The sequence below is a fragment of the Siphateles boraxobius genome, unplaced genomic scaffold (assembly GCF_051911475.1).
Source record: "Siphateles boraxobius isolate OS27281-9 unplaced genomic scaffold, OSU_SipBor_1 9, whole genome shotgun sequence".
In the NCBI taxonomy this organism is placed as follows: Eukaryota; Metazoa; Chordata; class Actinopteri; order Cypriniformes; family Leuciscidae; genus Siphateles; species Siphateles boraxobius.
Genome location: NW_027509219.1, coordinates 29,808,654 through 29,827,235, shown reverse-complemented (window position 1 = coordinate 29,827,235; position 18,582 = coordinate 29,808,654). Strand labels below are relative to the sequence as shown.

General features: G+C 34.9%; 2 protein-coding genes across 7 annotated transcripts in view; one reads left to right on the top strand and one right to left on the bottom strand.

The window, feature by feature from the left end:
• Positions 1-18,582, bottom strand: part of dab2ipa (DAB2 interacting protein a) — a 128,370-nt gene that overhangs the window by 45,872 nt on the left and 63,916 nt on the right. The window lies entirely within an intron of this gene.
• Positions 1-18,582, top strand: part of LOC143732597 (antimicrobial peptide NK-lysin-like) — a 47,299-nt gene that overhangs the window by 5,493 nt on the left and 23,224 nt on the right. The gene's annotated exons all lie outside the window — the stretch shown is intronic.

Sequence of the window (18,582 nt, the reverse complement as noted above, 5' to 3'; positions counted from 1 at the left end):
GAAATGACTGCCAAGGAAACCAGCAATACAAGCAAGATTTTTAAGAGAAGGACAATGGCTCAGTGAACCTGGCATACAGTGCTGTTTAATGGAAACTTTCCATACTTACACTATCATTTATACCTCCAGAAGGTCACGCGCACATAAAATGCATTACTTTTCAAAAGTTTAGGGTCAATAAGGTTTTGTCTTTGAAAGAAATGAATACCTTTATTAAGCAAAGATGCATTAAATTTGGAAAGACATTTATAAATTAAAAATATTTCTATTTCAAGTAAATGTGTGTATCATTTGGTGTTTACAATACCTATTTTTGAGGCTTAAATAATGAACAAGTTAAATTGAGAAATCTACCAGATAAGATTTCAAAAGCTAAAAATGTATTTTATTTAATTGTTTGTTTTACATACTGAAGCCCAATTAAATGTGGAAATTTTACTAACACTGATATGTTTTTTGACAAAGTAGTCATATTATCCATTATTCCATAAGGGCAATAAATACACGAGCTACACATCAAAAGAAAGTAATAAAATAGCCTTAGTGTGAGCTAGATCAGCCAGCTCATGTAAAAAAAAAAAAAAAAAAAAAAAAAAAAATCGCACTAAACCACTCATTTTATAATCAGAAAAACATTTGGGAGCTCAATGAACAAAGTAATTATTCAGCATCCCATAATACCCTGGTACATATCTTATTACTGCATTTCAACAGCTGGGTTGATGTTCACAGATGAATAGTTACATAATCTCAGCACTATCGATGGGGTCACTCCTAAAACCCACAAAGCCTCTTTTCAAAGAAGCTTATTTGGGTGATTATTGGGGCATGGAATGTTTTTTTTTTTTTTTTTTTTTTGGAGAAAGTTGGAGATAAACAAAACAAGTGTCCTGGACGTTTATTTTAAAATATATAGATTCTCTATAGTATTATCGTTATAGCTGTGGTGTAGACTCTGCCATTCTTTTATATTTTAATAACTATATATTTTTGTCCATCATCCTTGATGCCAAATAAAGTCAACACCAAGAATTTAGCCCATAAAAATGCATGTATACAAATATAAAATAATTACACCAATTTAAATAGTTTGGGATAAAATACATCATATCACACCGCTGTCACATGTTACCAGTGTTGGGAGTAATGCATTACTATTTAATTACAGTAATTTAATTACTTTTCTCTTGTAAAAGTAGAGTAAGGGGTTAGTTATAATTGTTCTGTAATTTAATTAGTTACTTTTGATGTAATTGCACTGAATACTTATAGACTACAACAATTATGTATAAAACAATAGTAGATTAAACATAAAAGTTTTAGGTCTAATGTTAAAATGTATGTTTTTGTAATTGTAACCTTCTACCTTTAAATTACTTTGGTCAGGTGAAGAATAATTTATGCAATTTTATATTATTTATTTGAAAATTAGTTCAGCTGGTCGAGGTTGATATGGGATTCATAAAGTAATTATTAATAAGTAATAAGTATTGCAATACTTTTTTGGCGAGAGTAATTAGTACAGTAATCTAATTATTACACTGTTGAAGATGTAGTTATTAACTAGTAATTAACTAGTAATTAACAGCTTTTTTAGAGTAACACTGCATGTCACTGCTTGATATTTCAGCTACTACATTTCTACCCAATTTTACCAACCCACAACCAGCAATGTTTTTGATCAAGCAGAAATTACTGAAGCTCTAAAATGGTTGTGTAGAGGGAGGCAATTAAAATGGAATGGTATTTCTGCACTAACCTTGCTGAGAATTAACCTGCAATGTGACAAGGTTTTTGAAATAGTCGTGAATTTTGAGGGTCCTTAAAAATGCTTTACACAACTTCTGATAATGGCTTTGAATTCATGCAAAGTGCCAAACAGATATCTACACAAAAAAAAGAGTAGAATATGAATATTTATTTTGTCCTCAGACAAAATAAAAATAATTTTGCACATTCACACTTCCTGATGGAAAAAAAATCAATGTGAATAACACGTCTAGTGAATAATCTGGTCATACACCAAAAGTGTTACTTTGATTATTAACTTACATTTTCTATGTACGGGATATCATAAAGGAAATCGTAAAATGTATAGTTTTGACTCTTAATTGGATGAGCCATAATAAAATGCAGACAAATACAAATCTGTGAGCCCACATTCTACATGTATATTAATGCACAAAATCTACATTTATAGTGCCTCTGTGGTTTAGAGCAGCGAATGCATCATTACTGCAACAACTGTGGTGATAAAAGGGCGATTCTGAATGGGTAAAATAATCTATATATCACATTACATTATTTGCAACAGTTTATCTGATACTAATAAATAAACTACTTAATGAACAAAAACTACAGCTTTTTTATCATTTTTATCATTTATCATTCCTTTACTAAAAAATAGAGACTATACAAATGCTGCAATTGACCAATCAGAATCAAGTATTCTAGGTTGTGATACACATACTATGCTTATACCATCCATAAATACATAAATATTTTTCCAAACATCTTTAAGTTAATTTGTGATCACAAACACATAATACAGTTTCATGAAATAAATTAGACAGAATGTTTTATGCCAAATTCCTATGTATAAATAATATTTACTTACAGTACATATCTAATGAGAAAAATGATGTACGATGTGTCCAGCAGTATGTGTATAGACAACATGTTCATAGACTGAATTAATTCATTTGTTTGCCAATAAATGTTTGGATTAATCACTGTAGCAATCTAAAACAATACTCTCATTATGTATAATAAATACTACACAGATTCATGACATATTCTAAGTCTGCACCAAGAAGTTTTACAATAACACACTCTCGTAAATAAACACCTACACTAAAATCACTAAATCAAATATATAGACCAAAGTACAAACTGCAAATATCTATATTCTGCCATAGCATCTCAAGAAACATACATCATCAGATTTGCCCATCCAACATAGAGAATGCTGGGATGTCAAACAGCACGTGTCGCCACCCAGTAACAGGGTGGAATAACGGATCTCATCATATCAATACACAACCTGACAGTGCCAATAAATGAAAAAAACATTACCAAAAGCATACAGCCACCTGACCGCAGGGTATGGCGTGTATTCCTCACCCAGCGTGTGTTTTTCAACATCTGCTCCCACACAAAGGAGAGACCAGGGAAGCTGCACGGAGTCAAAAGCCCATGATCCGTTCATAGGGACTGAACACCTCAGTTACCAGCCAGAACCCCAGCTGCCCGCAGCAGCGCGCTATTTACCATCGATTACTGCCCTGATAATGCCGACAAAGGCTGAGGGAGCTCTGTGACTCGTCCCTCGTCTCTCTCTCGCCCTCTTTCATTCTTTCAGCATGGAAGCTCTGTAATGAGATGCCATTCAAGCACAATGCAGCGCTCCCGTAACACACTCCATCCGCCAAGATCTGGATCTACAGCGTGCCTGTCAGAACCACAGGTATTCTAGTATGGACTACTCACCGGGCATGCCGTCAAGATCCCCGGTCCCCTGGCGACGAAGACAAGGATGAGGAAGGCTGCTCACAGCTCCATTTTGCTACCTCTGCTGCAGCTCGGAGCCACTGGGAACAGCGGACACACACAGCCGGCTCACACACACACACAATCTCACAACCCCGCCTCTCTCCTCTCGCTCTGGCCTCCTTGATTTCACTGTCACACTCTCATAGAGGAGCTGCTGTAAACCCCCCACTCATATTTAAAGTGGGCCACAGATCCTTTGACAGACTGTGGGCTGTGCCGATCCCTCTCTCTCTCTCTCTCTCTCTCTCTCTCTCTCTCGTTGTGTCGGCTGGACTGCTGCTGTGTGCAACGGAAGCAGGCTGAACAGTGTGAGCTGGCCCTGCCCCCTTCCCTCTGTGTGTGTGTGTGTGTGTGGTTGGCCTTTGTCCTCTGGCTTTTGTGATAAACTGGCTTCTTCCCTGAACTGGGAAAATCCACATCCAAAAGTAAAGACAATATTGCCATGCAGAATGCATGTTTGCTGGAAGTTAATGGCTGTTTGGGAACGTGGGTGGGTGTATGTATGCTCAGTAAACCTTGACCTGAGTAGCGCTTGCTTAAAACAATTATAGCCTGCTTTTAGGCAGGCAGTATTGCTCATTCTTAGGGTAAGGGCAGGGGTTTTCAAGTTAGTTGTTTTGTTTTTTTGATCCACACTCTGCAAGTCATTTCTTAGGTTTCAAAACTGTGGTGACCCCACTCCCACATAACAGAATCAAACTACTCTTTTCATTTAATAGGCAAATTGTGCACCTACGAATACCAATATATTTCTATAACTAATATATAATATACTAATATTATATAACTAATAGATATCACCAAACTTTTACAGCTGATTGATTATATTAAGAATAGCAAAAAAAAATGTTGTATTACAAGTATTCTGAAATGTGTCTAAATATGCAAATGATGCATTATCTAAACCCTTCTGTAAAAGCCTTCAGAATATAGACCGGAATAAAACTGTAAAGTTTGGTGCATAAGTGCTGCTAAAGTGGAGATTTCTTGTTCAGCGCATGAGACAAAAAAACAAAAAACACATTTTAAGAAAGCAGCCTTTAAAGAGATGTATTGTAATTAAAAGCAACAGACCGAAATAGAAAACGTGCAATTAAGTAAAAAAAATTAAAAAAATTAAAAGGTGTGACTATTTCTTCCCACTTCCCACACGCATGTAAAGTCACATAGCCATAAATCTCACAATTGACCAGTCCAAGTTTTTTGCCTGTAGTGTCTTGCATTGATTTTAAAATGTTTTGTTTAAAACATGCTACAATTTGGAAATTAATCTGTGAATTAGTTGTGAACATGATTTGATCAATTATGAGATAATTTTATCAGGCTTAGTGTTCAACCCACACAAATTTTGTGATTAATACTCTCTATTAAGAAAATGCAGTTTACGCCATAATTTGATGAACAACAAGAAGAGGAAGAGGGCTGACACACCACAGCCTACAGCACGTCACTTAAAACTATTAGTGTTATGAGCTTACAATGGTGATTGAATTTAGGCTTTGCTGATGCAAAAAAAAAGGAAAAAAGGAAAAAGAAGATTAATTAGCAATAGTGCAAAGAATGAGACCACATTGAAAATTTGCAATTCAAATCTATTTTATACCTGGCAATAAACAAAAGATGTTTAAGTTTTTGAAAAAATTAAAGCCAACCAACTTTAGTATGTAAAACTAATCAAATAAAGTTATCTATATATCTAGATTAAAAAAGTAAAAAAGTTGCTTGTCTGGATTTTTTTGTGTGTGTTTGTTATAAATATAATTTATTCTGAAGCAATATTCTCATCAGTGTTCTCAATATTTGGACCTTTAAAGCGCAGGTATTCAGGAAAGCAGCACTCGTCGTGTGAGGTCAACTGTATCATACAGTTCTACTCGTCAACTGTTAAAAATACTAAAAACTCCACAATCAGAATCATTCTCTCGTTTTGGTGATTTCCTACTTATTTTTTTCTTATAAACGTTCTAATCAGGCTACTTGTCCGGTCGGGCTAGTAAAATTCTCTTTTAGCCCACTTGTCCCTTCAAAAAATCCACTTGTCCCGGACATCAAAACTAACTTTAGCTGGGCAATAACTTTACTCTAGAGCTGCTGTAAAGCCAAAACAATCTCTGTTACTTTAATTTCCTATTATCACTGTAAAGCTGCTTTAAAACAGTCCATATTGTTAAAAGCGCTATATAAATGAAGGTGACTTGACTTGACAAGCATTAATGTCGAGCCCTGTATATATATATTTTTTTAAGCAAAAAGTATATATATATATATAATTTTTTTTTGCTTATATTTGCATTAAACACAATTATGTATCTACAACGTAGATTAAAACAAAGTAAATTGAGTATTCTGCTTTTAGAAGTAAACAAACTGTTTACAATATAACATCTTACTCTTGGTTCTGGATGTGTTTGCTTTGCATAACACAGCTTCTGGCTTTTAACCTATTTTCCATGTAAAAATGAAAAAAAGGCCTTTATTCATCATCTATTGACTCCAGTTTAGAACAGACTGTATCATCTGAAGATTTGCATCCATTAAACGTGTTTATAAATGCAATTTAATCAATTCACTGTATTATAGCGACTTAAGGTCCACTCTTTAGCTGAACATCTCGAGCTTAAGCACACCAAGGCGTTTAAAAAGCTTTTCTAGGTAGAGAGACCAAAGTGGGTTCCATGTCCTTCAGACCGGACACAATGAGGTCATGTCTTTGTTACACAGAAGTGTGACAGAAGTGTGATGTGACAGTATCCGTGCCTAGTGGGTGCAGGTCGCAGACTATAGATACATTCAGAAATACAATTCATCGGGCAACACAATATTCATGCACTAAAACAGAGGACCTGCAGCACGGGAGAGAGGAATTTCCTATCACCAGCTCGGCTCTCCTCCAAAACTAAACCTTTAACATAATGTATCGAAGTGCGCGAGTCACTCGGCAGACAAATTAATGACATATGTTCTCGCCATTCTCCACCACGCACAGCTTTCCCCTACAGCAAGCCTGTGATTCATTTTCCAGTGTCATGTGTGTGTAGGTGTGTGTGAGCCAGCTAAGAGCAATTACTTGTCATCTTGCAGTCACACCTAATGGTCCCGCACCTGTATTATGGAGTTGTGGAAGTCTTTTAATATTAATTCATATTCCTCAGAAATGATTCCTCAAATGTAAGCTCCCGGAGCATTTAAGCAAAATGAAGATTGCAATAACAGGGCCTGACTTCCCCACTGGCCTCTTGGATTGTCAATAGACTGAAAATAATCATGAATGCAATGATGTAGATGTGGCTGTCTGCCTCTCATTTCTGTCATGTGGCCGCTCTGCTAGCTATCATTATAAACAGTGAAGGGGATCTGGTGAATGCATGTTGTGTAAATATAAAAATGGGTCATGACATTTAAAAACGCACACAATTTAAAGTAAAAATTATGATTCTATTATGAATTACCCATCCTCATGTCATTCAAAACCAATGATTTTCTTTCTTCCATGGAGCACAAATGGAGAAATGTTCTCCAAAAGAGCTCCAACATGACAAAAAACACTATAAAAGTAGTCCAAGACGTGCTATATTCCAAACATGATGTTTTACATCTAAAGGCACCATATTTGAAAGGATGTAGACAGTTTTTAGTGAAAAGCGAATTGATAGCGACCAAATTTATATCTATTTGTCACCCAAAAAAAAAAAAAAAAAAAAAAAAAAAACCAAGCTATTGAATACCTTCAGAAGACTCAAAAAACAGCGAAAGAGTACGGACTACTTTTATACATTGTTATTTTGGAGCCCATTCACTTTCAATGGGGCTGCAATATATGGGGGAAAAATCTAATTCTGATTTCTGATTTACTTATTTATGTTTTTAAAAAGCTCCTGATTTGCTGTTCCTGTTTTGTAAGGCTGTACAATTATGCAAAATATTTAAAAATTATAAATCATGACTATAAAAAGTAAAATTTCTTATTTTGTTTATTATTTTATTTTGTAATTATGATGATAATAATTATAAAATATTATAAAGTCTATTATTAGTAGTAGTATTACATAAAATATTAAATAAAAGAAAAATGACTATTGTAATATTTACCTGTATAATAAATACAGTATTTGAGAAAAAAATACTCTACATATATTTATATGGTTTATAAGCACTTCTCATCACAAGTTTGGGAAGATGATAAGTGCATGTTGCCTTCTCAAATGCACACTATACATGACCCAAACTCAGAGCAAATGCAGGGATGAATTCATGTGAAGCAGCATTGGAAAACAGGAACATGAGCTGCTTTAGTGTAAAAACAAAAACAGTGCCAGGCCTCACTATGAAACATGCAGCGCACATATTTATGTAATTAAATTGCAGCATGTGCGGTCTTATAATCGTTCTAAGCCATATCGCAATTTCAGTTTTATTTGGATTAATCATGCATATCTATTTTAATATATGGAAAAGTAGGCGATACTTTATTTAGGGTTCCACAGAAGAATCAAAAGTCGAACAAATTTGTTACAACATGAATTTTTCTAATCTATTCTTCTAACAAACCACAGACTGTAACAGAACGCAGGAAGTCCTTTTACTCAGTTAGCTCAGTCTGCGACCTCTAACATTCCCCTCAGTGTTGTTAACATTCTCCTCCTGTCTCTTCCGGCTCCATTAGCTACAACTACAGACCACTGAACACATGCAGAACCATAAATCCGCCCCCATATTTCCTTTTTTTATTATTTGTTGCCTTACAGGCTGAAATTATGACGCATCATATTGACCTAGTTTTCCAGTAACTATGCTAAAATCCTGCTAGGAAAACATAACTGCAAAACGTGTTAATTACGGAGGTGCAGGTTGACATGGTTAAGGGTGCAATGCGGTTGCAACAAAGCATAATCTCGCAAAAGGGTCAAATGGTATCTGTCAATTCGAAGCGCTGCACTTGCGGTAACAGCCCACAAAAGGTACACACACTCGGAGTTAGCGATGATGTGCATTCATTAATGTGCATGTAAAGCGAGAAAAGCAGAATGGCTTATTGAATTGTACTTAATATTTATCTTTGTTACTATGGCAACTCTAGAGGGTAAGATTTACTTTTATACCCAGCGACTGACTGCTTTCATAACTGGAGCAATTTCGCCTGCAAGTTGTTGACACAAATTACCTTGTCATTAAATGATGATGATTGCTAGATGTTTTGGGGGGACAACAACACAAAATTGCGTATACAGTCTACACCATGGTGCACATCCCAATAAGTACGGATAATAACAAAGTGTCACAAATGAAAGCCTAACTCGCAGGGGTATAAGTTACTGCTTCAAATGCAAAAGAAGGCTGTGACAAAGGAGAAAAAAAACCTGTCTGAGAGTCTCAACAAGAGTGAACTGCACTATAAGCAATGCCAGTTTTGTGTGTCTCTGAGCGTGTGGTCTGCTCATTTAAAAAAAAAACAACTGTAGTGGCGTAGATAGAACATAAAAAACACTGCAGTATCCAAGCAGAACTGTTGGTTGAAAGATTACTGCGTATATAGCAAAGGCTTATCTGATAAATTGATTTGTCATTGATCCCTGAACTCGAGTGAATCTGCCAGACATAGTTACACACTTAGGTCTGTTTCACACAGATCTAGTAAGCAGCACAACTGCAACTGCAAGTTCACGTTGTGCTTTGTGCTTCTTTTAACAGGGATCTAAACAGAAAATAACAGTAATAATAAATATGTTAGGAATAATTGACACCGGGCTGTTGAATTATTAGAAAAATAATGCATACAAGAGGTGGTAATGCAGCCACAACACGAAGCAATAATTATTGAATTATTTTCAATAATTAAACAGCCCGGAGTCAATTATTCTGCTTACTACGGTTACCACACCTCAAAACATTCTTCAGTTCATGTATTTTAAGATATTCGTCAGGTTTTTGTCCTTAAAACGCTCTTTTGTGTACATTTCTTACGCATCTCATCCCAAGCCTCTGTTGCTAATTCCAAAATGTAATTTTAGAGCTGACGGAGGCTTGAGCCACTGATAGAAGTCTAATTCAGTTATTAATGCAGTTAGAGAGAGAGAGATGCATATTTTTAATGTATGTATATGTCTCTCAACAGTGTTTGGCAGCATCGTCTCTAATAGAGAAACTGTGCTGCAAGAACAGCGCCGTTATTACATCGCTAGTGAAATGTCTTGTAGCTTTTAAGTTGCTAAACTATTTTACTGATAAAATCGGCAGAGCAGCGCTGACAACATGTTTCTGTGCGAGTGTGTGTGAAAGAGTGTGCGAGTACTGTTGTGTGTGCGTTTGAGTGGGAGAGAGAGTGGGAGAAAGAGTATGTGCTTCTCATACATAATAAAACATAATTTTGTGGCAAAAACATGGTAATAATTGTGGGTTTTGGTTCTTTTGTTGTTGTAGTCTGTAAGGACCTTTGAAATAACTGAAATCATTTGGTGAAGTGATATGGAACTGTAATATGGTCAAGACCTGCCTGAAACTACTTTAGCCGCGCGTTTCCCTGAAAATAATTGCACACCTTCGTTCGTCAACCAATCAGATTCAGCAACACCGTAGTATAACTCCCTCTAATAATGGTCATAAATAATAATATAATACATTATTATACATTATAACATTGAGTGAGCTATTAATAATTATTACAATCTTATAAAGAGATATCCTTTACATGAAAAGAAAATGCATAGAAACAAAAAAGAATTTTTATAGCTTAATGAAAACATTTCTAAAAATTTTAAAAGATACATTAAACAAAGTAACAAATTAGTGAAATAGGTCTGAACTGCACTTGTAGCGATACAGATGCCATATTATGCCATTTATTAAAAGCTGTAACTCTTTCCCCTCCAGCGTTTTTTATTTTTTTTGGCAGCCAGTGCCAGGGTTTAAAAAAATAAATAAAAATTCATATAACTTTCATGGCACCCAGGATATATTGGTGTATGAATACCTGAACATACAATATATCAAAAGGAAAAAACATTTTATTCTAACTTCATGCATTCTTTTTTTATCAACACTTGAATGTGGGTACGTTTTTTTTTTCAAGCATTAAACATTTTGAAAAAAAAGCTGAGGAAATTGTATTTTTGGCAAAGACTACATCCAGATTCATAACGATGATCAAAACATAGATGGAGTAGATCGAGTCCATCAACACCCCAAAGCTTGCAGTTCTTTCGCTCTTTGTGGGTTCGACACTTCATTCAGTAACATTAGGCAGTTTTGATTTATATGCTGTATAATGATCGCGTTAGTTTACAAATGTGTAAGCAATGCTTCTATCTTCGCCTGTGTTTTGATCCAGAAATTCTGTAGTCTTTCAGAAAATGCTAAATAGCGCCCCCTACCATAAAAAAAGTGCAAACATGGATTGCCTGAAAAGTCCATCTATGGCAGGGAAGCGTTGTGTCATAAATGATGGAAAATTCTGTCAACGGCAGGGAAAAAGTTAATACGGGTGCTAAAACCTGCCTTAGTTTGAATTAGAACTCATTCAAATGCTGCTAAATGAGTAGACATTATATTCAACTGCATATTCGCTCTGAATTTCTATTAAAAACAACAACTTGACTGACAGTTTGCTTGTTTTTGTTGTTTTTATATCTGACAAAGCTCATGTAAAATATTCATGGCAATTATGAAGCAAGAGCGATCTGCATGGTACAGGCGGTTGGAAAATTCCAGAGGATGATGGGCTGTCGGGGCGGGATCTGTGGGATGCTGACAGGCGTTCGTGCTGTGTCTGAAGCCTCATCTCAACCACTGCACAATGCACAGAAAGAATCAGGTGACAGAAATGACATCTGCGTTCAAGACGCTCCTCTCTATGCTATCCTCTCGGATTTGTGTGTGAATTAGAAAGACATTTCTTCTTAAGGGCAAATCAATTTGCTCAGGTCATGGTCATTGCAAAAAGAGCCATTACTAAACAGCTTTGTCAAAATGACAGTGCAGAGCTCTTTTAAGATGTAAACTGCAAATCTATTCAGTTTTATCCTCAATTGCACCATCACACAAAATAACACAAAATCTGAAGGCTATCACATTATCCTGTAATTCCTAATTTAATTTACTTTGTTGGCTCAACCCAAAAATGTTACACAATTGCACAATTTTACACAGCGAACAATCACAACTATGTAGGCATTGAGTACAAGACTCATTGCTTTAGTTTGCTTTCATTTGATGTACTGTCTTTACAATAATTAAAGGAACATTCCAGGTTAAAATTATCAGCTTTATCGAAATTATGTAATGTCAATTAACGCTTAGATTATTTTGACCTGTCCCCCTCAGCTTGTAAAAATTACAGGTCTATGCTGATAATTAAGAGTTTAAAAGCAGAAATATGAAGCTCATATGTTTCTTAAAGAACCCTTATTAAATCTCACGTGCAAAAATATGTTTTGAGTTTTAAAGTTTCTAAATAATCTTCTGGGTATCCAAAAAAAAGAACAAACTCAAAGATTGCATTTAATTTTACACAGACATAGCTACATTGATCTAAAAGGATCACATGTGGTTTGATTCTGAAAAAATGAATAAAAATAATTTTCACAAAGACCATTCATTAGAGTAATTTGTGATTCGGACTACACTTAATTTGTATGTGTTTTATTCACTAAACAGATTCGGTTCATAACAGTTATTAATTTGGGGATAGGACTGTGATCTATATGATTCACATTCCTATCTCTGTCTATGATTCACTAAAAATGGGTCATAAGAGTTATTTTATTCGGGAATATCACTGGTCACGATGTACATGTATATAGTATTGTTGCAGCAATGATACATATTGTGCACTGCAGGATTGTATTTTAGTACAGTATTTTGTCTGCATTGGTGGAAGTATGCACATGCAAGAATGGTTAACAGAACCGAGCCCCATTTGATTAAAGTATTTAAAAATATTCTTGAACAATATATATCCACTTGTATCCAACATGTATTCGGTGAAGTCTTGTTTTGGAATGGAGTAAACTCACATATTTTAATGTTAATCCTTGTGTAATGTCAGTGGCGCATCAAAATTATTTTTTTGAGATAAATCACCAGCATTTCACAGAGCTGTCAATGCAGCTTAACTTTTATTGACCCCAGAAAATTCCTTTAACTATATTTCCTGCTATACTGTGTTGAATTTAAAGGGTTAGTTCACCCAAAAATGAAAATGATGTCATTAATGACTCACCCTCATGTCGTTCCAAGCCCGTAAGACCTCCGTTCATCTTCAGAACACAGTTTAAGATATTTTAGATTTAGTCCGAGAGCTTTTTGTCCCTCCATTGAAAATGTATGAACGGTATACTGTCCTTGTCCAGAAAGAAAATAAAGACATCATCAAAGTAGTCCATGTGACCTCAGTGGGTTAGTTAGAATATTTTGAAGCATCGAAAATACATTTTGGTCCAAAGATAAAAAAAACGACGACTTTATTCAGCATTGTATTCTATTCCGGTTCTGTTGTCAATCCGCGTTCATGAGTCCGCTGACGTAAGACGAGCTGACGTGTTATCTGGTGCGCCCGAGCTTCGTTTACAGTCTGAGGGAGACGCACGCTGGAAACAAAACAATCTTTGCAAACATGTCTAAGGATTTCGACACAGGGGAAGACTTGCATTTTTTTTTAACCAGACTTATTTATTTGAACCCGAATACACGGACGCACCAGATAACACGTCAGCAGCGTCTTACGTCAGCAGCGTCACTGGCCTCGTGAACGCGGATTGACAACAGAACCGGAAGAGAATACAATGCTGAATAAAGTCATCGTTTTTGTTATTCTTGGAACAAAATGTATTTTCGATGCTTCAAAAAATTCTAACCAACCCCCTGAGGTCACATGGACTACTTTGATGATGTCTTTATTGCCTTTCTGGACAAGGACAGTATACCGTACATACATTTTCAATGGAGGGACAGAAAACTCTCGGACTAAATCTAAAATATCTTAAACTGTGTTCCGAAGATGAACGGAGGTCTTACGGGCTTGGAGCGACATGAGGGTGAGTCATTAATGACATCATTTTCATTTTTGGGTGAACTAACCCTTTAAATTCAGAAGTCATTTAGCTCAAAACTGTTTTATCAAGAAGGTTATTCTGTCCTTTGAGCTCAAGCATTACTTTACATCATAACAGTGAGATTTGGTGAATCCTCAGAATAAAGATTTGTGGGATAGAGAGTTCACCGTCCTTGCCCGTGAAGATGTCAAACACAGCCCTGCTTACAAGAATTGCATTACTATACATCATCCACAGGCCCGATCTATATAATATACCCTGTCAGGCATTCAAAATGAGAGGGAAATGAAGACAAGGGGGAAATGTTGCCAGTGTCATTGAACTGCTGTTAAAGAGAAAGCTCAAAAATATTCAATGATATAAATCAGGCTGATGCAAATAAATGGACAATATTTAAATATATATTTCAAATACATTTTAAAATGAAACAAAAAACTAAAATTTAAAATGTAATGTAGAGATTATAAATGTACTATATTTGGAAAAGGGATATTCATTTTGAGATTTGCTAAAAAAACATTTTTTTAACTTAAATTATTCGCATTTTTAATATTAACTTCTTATTAATTAGTGAGTGAAAGATGAAGGCAAATGTGATCTAAATGTAAAAACAGGTCACAAATACTGACTAAAACAATATATTTAAAAAGAATCGTGACACTTACACTACAATAAGGCACCATTAGTTGATGTTGGTTAATGCATTAACTAACATCAATTAACAATGAGGAAAACTTTTGTTACAGTATTTATTCATTTTTGTTAATATTATTTAATAAAAATACAACCGTCCATTGTGAGTTCATGTTAGCTCAGGTCCCTTAAATAATATTAACAGATAGCCTACAACTTTTGATTTTAATAATGTATTAGTAAATGATGAAATTAACAATTAACTAAGATTATTACATACTTTAGAAGTATTTTTCATTGTTAGTTCATGTTATGTCGTTAACTAATTTTAACAAATGAAACCAAATTGTAAAGTGATACAATAAAAAAAACTAAAATAACCGATATGGAACTAATATATTGTGCATCCCTTGACGAAAAAGAAGAAAGAAACATCATGAAGGAGTGTGTACAGTGACAGAATATCTTATTTTTGGGTGAACTGTTCCTTTACCCATGCAATCTACTAATCTCCTATTAAACAGTGCAATAAACTATATATAGTTATATAAAACAAACTATATATATATATATATATATATATTTAGAGAGAGAAAATAGAAGCATTGTGTAGGTGAGCATAACAATCTTGAGAAAGCGATGCGGATGGTAAGATTATACCATTAACAAAACATGCACAGTCGGCTTCAGAATTTGTAAAAGGTTTTATGACCACACTAAAGCTAAATGAGGCGCTGAGCATCAATTTTCTGTAGGATTACCATGGTAAATAAGCTGCAAAGCTTGCTCAGTTTGCTATTAAATGCAGACCTTGAGAGATAAAACCTTCATCTCATGTGAAAAAATACATAATCAATTCAATAACCAGTAAAAGTCCTTGGCCATTCATAGAAATGCTCTGAATGTGCACGACAGTCATATTCATAGCTGATATTTGAGGTTGTTGGAGGGTCAAAAGCAGAAATATGGTGCAGGTTTTAGTGGGTTAGAGACAGTAGAAACCAATAAAAACAGAGGTGGGGGGATAGAAAGCCTGTCAGATAGATGGAGTACCGTGGGGGAAGACAGGCTGAAACAGAGACAAAATGAGAGGGACGGACTGAAGGAAGAGGATGTGCAGCTCTGCCGTGGGTGTTTTTCTGTGTGGAATGCAGGTTTGAATTTAATGAGGCTAATCCATTATGGGCAGACTGCCACAGCCCTCACATCACACATGTCTTCAAACCAAACCCAACCACCATCCTGCACCCTTTCCCCATCTCCTGGGACGCCGCACACTGAGGGACAGTGGCTTCTAGTGTGCCTTTAATCAATACGAGTCAATAGTGACAACTTGCTCATGTATTATTAAAGAGGTTGGCTTTTCATAAAGAGGTCGACGTGTTCCGTTAGAATGAACATTAGAATGAATGTTTCGGCAATAGCTGTTGGTAAAGGCTATTTATTTGAATTAACAGTCAGGTATAGGGGCAAAGCTGTCAGATCATTTTTTATAAATGTTTATAAATTTTATACAATTATGAATTCATTACCTGTAGTCCAAAACAATAGTTTAAAATGTTTGTACATTACAACTCACAGTTTTGCAGTTCCACAAATTGCAGTTCCTATAATTGTTTTTCTGTAAATTCAGCTGATATAAATAATATAATATAATATAATATAATATAATATAATATAATATAATATAATATAATATAATATAATATAATATAATATAATATAATATAATATATAACATATCCCTCTATTGGGCCAACATGTCTTAAAAGAACAGTATTTCTGTAGTAGAAATACTGGACTCTATGTTTTTACTAAACTACTATACGGTAGATATTGCACGTATTTTTACTTTTTAACTAGATATTGACTTCAATTCTAAGAAATATTCACTGTAGTGAAAAGTGTGACAACTAGCCCTGATCTCCCCCTTTTGGAATACATGACTGCTATTTTAGTTTTCTGCAGATTAAAAAAACACATTAATCTATTCAAAGTTTTCATTTGTAATGTGCAATTTTTTCAGAGAGATTGCATCTTCAGTCCATTGCAAAAATCTTTCCTGACGGATGTCAGAATGGCTTTCTACAGATGTTTTTCTGACACTTGATGTTTATCATATGTTTGTGCACAAATATGGTGCCTAAAATACCGAGCTTTCCAAATGATGCTCTTTCACAGATATCTTGGGGAAGTATGTATGCTTACCGGGGTATCATAGATTTTTCACATCGTTTTGTGATCATGATACGATCTGCGTTGGAATTCACAGGTCACTAAATAAACAAAATAACATAGCAGCTTCTAATTACTCTACTTGTCTACAGAAGAAAGACAAAGACCCCCCCCCCCACGCCCCCCCACGCCCCGGCCCGCCCCACAACCAGACACAAAGCCAGAGAGAAATGAAGACAGTAATCGGTGGAGTATGCACACTAAAAAACACTGGCACGCCCTGGGCGATCATGTCTCTTGGTGTTAGTGGAGGCCATGCATTCTCTCTATTACAAGACTCCCAGGCCTGTAATTAAGTGGGACATGGCAAAACAGCCGTCAGCGAGAAGGGAGGCTGACCTGGAAACCACGCTCTGTCCAAACGGATGATGCAAGAGACCCTTAAAAAATTAAAAAAGAACATGATGCTTCAGTAATTGGTTTCAAGCAGCATGTCTTTAGATCCAAAATAAAGGAATTTGCAGCAATACCTCTAAATAAATGTACAGAAGTGCGAGCCAGAGGTGAAGAAGATGGCCTTTGCCAAACAAAAACATGCTTTGAATAACGCTATCCATCACACTGCCGTGACGAGACCACCTCCTATATTTCTCGTTCAATTACACGAGGATGAAGAGATTTCACTGCTGTTATTGTTCAGATAATGGTTGTTGGGAAACAACAAAAAAATCAATAGGTAAAGCCCGAAGTCCTTTTCAAAGGCTGTAATGTAAAGTAATGTAAATGTGATCTCCTAAGGCTGAATGGCATGTGTTTTCTCTTTAAGTGTCAGTTTGATGTCTCCACTTGGACACGTAGGTGAAAATTAAAGAATCATTTTTATAAATAACATAATAAAATAATAAAATATTATATAATACATCACTACATAATGCACTGAAATGGTTAGAAATGTCAAACTTTGATTAATATATTTTCATAATTTAATATATCAAGTACTACTTGATACCATTCAAAAGTTTGGGGTCAGTAAAATGTTTTCATGCTTTTGAAAAAAGTCTCTTTTGCTCACCAAGGCTATATTTATTTGATAAACAATACAGTAGAAACAATCATTTTGTGAAATATTATTCTATTGGAATACATTTTAAAATGTAATTTATTCCTCTGATGGCAAGCTGAAATTTTCAGCATCATTGCTCCAGTCTTCAGGGTCACATGATCCTTTTGAAATCATTCTAAAATGCTGATTTGATGCTCAAAAAACTATTATCTATGTTTAACACAATTTATTTAGTATACTTTGATTAATAGAAAGTTAAAAAAACATAATTTATTTAGAATATCATTTATTTTTGTAACATTTCATGCATCCGTTGTTGTATAAAAATAATAAAAGTTATAAAAAAATAAAATAAAAAAAAACATACTGACCCCAAACTTTTAAACAGTAGTCTGTTATTTTTCCATGCCATCTTAGTACTTTCCAAGCTTAATAAGCACAGATACCTACATCATAAGTCATATACATGACATACTGGCACATAACTTCAATTATTGGAAGTTATATTACTGCTCCCCCAAAATATTTGAGTACACAAAATTAAGCATTTAAGCCCTTTCGCTATAAAATAAAAATCAACTTACCTTTCATATCACTTCCAGTTTATGTCAAAAAATATTATGGAGTGGCCAGTTGAGAGCTTAAAAGCTGATTCTTATCTTCAGCCAAAAGGAAATCAGATATCTAAATGGAAGCTTTTATAGAGTTTAAAGGTAAAAAGGTAAAATAATCCACTATAATAGAGTCCATAAAGGATGAAACCACAGATTCCACATATACTGATGCACCGTTCAAAACAATGCTATACAAGCAGAATGAGGCTAAAAATCAAATGCAATAATTCAGTCCAAAGTCATGCATTTTTAACAACTTAAATTTATGATAGTAAAAAACTAAATCTGTGAAAAGAGATCATTAAGCAGATAAAGTCTGAAATTTCTGCACCACTATGGGCACCAAAAACTGAAAAATAATCTGTTTTCCAAAAACTCTACCCTTCAGCTCCGCTCTTCTCTGTCATTGGCCAGACCAAAAGATTGTTCCTCCCCAAACTCACCCCATTGGTTTACATTTTAAATAAAGAGAGCAATGACAACTTTGATGTTTATAATC